Here is a 2,540-nt window from a genome sequence, read left to right as displayed (position 1 = left end):
CTCAAAATGGACAAGTTTGACATTCTGAAGGAGTATGGATACATTTTTGGGGCATATACGCTACAAAATGGCAAAATAAACAGCCACACAAATGTATTTTCAATATCGATGAATTCCTTCAATACTGTAACAGGAATCATGTGCTGCTGTTAGGAAGGCAGGAGACAATGGAGTGGTACAGCAACACCTGTTTTTCTGAGTGTCTGGGTTATTGTAATGATCTGAACCATGACTGACAGTGCGTGTTTATGGAGCGACCAGCGGCAAATGTGGCTTCTGTCAGTGCAGCTGAACCTTGAAACTCCCACAGGGCTGATGGAGATTTTTCCCTCTTCAATGTTTCATCCCGGCCTGTGCGATAACTAATAGTCGTGATTGTGCTTGTACCGTATCGCGTGAAAACCCAAACCTCTGTGATAATCAGTGAGAAGACAGCAGAGAATGGAGTGAAGAGAAAGTGTCTTGCTCTCAGAGAGGGAAAGTGTGCTGATTTAGTACACCTTTGTGCAACAAAGTGTACAAGTGTGTGTGTGTGTGTGTGTGATTCATTCTGGGTTTTGTCACAGTGAGGAAGTGACACAGCTGCTAAGGTCAGCAGGATACAGAGCGAGAGGGAGAGCGCGGGTCGTTGTCATAGCGCCCAGCTAAACAATGGAGTAAGGAGGTCAGAGAGGAGGCCGCATCTTACGACAGAGACCCTCGAGGAGAAATCACCTCATTCTCTTCACACACACTCACACACACACACACACACACACACACACACACACGGTTTCTTCATGCTGTACCAGTCAGACACACACTACACAAATCTGCACCTGACCACAACACCTCAAAGACATCCAGCATTCTCATTCAGCATAACCAAGGCTGTTTTTTTTTTTTCTTTTTTCACTTAAAACTAACAAATCACACCACATGCACACACACCACCATTACCCATCAACCCTTGCCCCAGCCCGCCTTCCCTCTCTCTCTTTCTCTCCTTCTCGCTCTCCATTACTTTCATAACAACATTTATAATCATCTACATGACAATCTGTGTGGGACTATAATGAGGCTCAGGGGTGACAGGGGTTAGTGCTGAAGGGAAGCGGTGCATGCTGGGATTGCGGCCTGCTGAGAAAGTGGCATTCTGGGAGGCGGTGTCCCGCGGGCAGGGCCTCTGGGGGATGCAGTATGGTTAATAGGCCTTTCATGGCCAGCCCACAAAGCCTTTTGTCCTGGGCTAATTCATCCTGCCCAGCATGGAGAGATGGAGAGGGGGGAGGGGCACCATGGAGAGTTTTTTGGGGTTTGAGTCCCCATCTCTCTCTCTCTCTCTCTCTCTCTCTCTCTCTCTCTCTCTCTCTCTCTCTCTCACTCAAGGGAAAGTAGTCCAGGGTGAACTAGAGTGAGTGAGCCACATACAAACAGCACCCTGTGCGGTAGCAACATCACCAAAACATTGGCAGGGCTTGCAAAGTGTTGGCAAACTGCACCACAACACTGGAAAACACCCACAATTAATGACGCCCTACTCCTCGAAACATCTTGAAGTTGGAATATCCTGCTGTTTTGTGAACATGTGTCTTATTGAGTCTGGGAGGTGGAGGTGGATTGTGAATGCACTGAAAAGCTCCAAAAGTCTAATCAACACTCCTATTGACATCACCGACTCTGATCAACACACACCGGGGCAGAAAGACCGCAGGGACCAACCGCACTCACTGTGTGCACACACACATGCACAGATACACAGATACACACACATGCCCACGCTTTCACCTGAACAAGAGCAACAGGTGGCATAAAATGCCACAGCTTGTCACTGAATGGTGCCCCGCTGGGTTGCAATAACCCCACAGGTACATGGTGGGAGATCCTGTATTCATGGAGGCAAGAGGCTGCCCGCTTCCCACCAGCCCCTACCAGCCGCCCCCCTATCAAATCCTGTGATCTTCAAATAGTCAGTTATTAATGAACTGGATAGGAATGGCTCCGTTTGGCCCCCTCATTTCAAAGTGTGCTGATTGAAGTGGAGAGAGAATTCCAGAGCGAGCACAGGGGGGGTTCGTGCTGTGATCACTGTGCTATGAGAGTGTGTGTGCTCCACAGCCCTGACTGGGACTGTCCTGTCCACAACACAACACCACACAGCACAGCACAGCTGCACTAGAGGGCCTGCAGGCCTCAATGGACGGGGGTCAATACAAACTCTGTGGGGACCAACGCATACCAAATCAGGGGGAACAGGAGGAGGGGGAGGGGGCGCACTTTTCTCCACCAGGACACCGTAGTGCCGCAGAAAGGTTATTTTCTAAAGAGCTGTAACTTGTATATATGATGCCAGAGGTTTGTAAACAGTACCGCCAGTCTCAGGCTGCACACAGAACCACTGAAAAGTGTTGAGGAGTTGTGTGCAAGGATCTGTAGCTGGAAGAAACGACAGAGCTGTGCCCAACTCTGGGATTTTGGGAGCCAGTCCCTATTGTTCAGATCCCTCCTCCTGCTTGGGAAGTGGGAGGACCCGAAAGGCGTCGCAAAAGGGAGAATTGTTT

The sequence above is a fragment of the Myripristis murdjan genome, chromosome 20 (genome assembly GCF_902150065.1).
Source record: "Myripristis murdjan chromosome 20, fMyrMur1.1, whole genome shotgun sequence".
Lineage (NCBI taxonomy): Eukaryota > Metazoa > Chordata > Actinopteri > Holocentriformes > Holocentridae > Myripristis > Myripristis murdjan.
Note: the sequence above shows the minus strand (reverse complement) of the source record.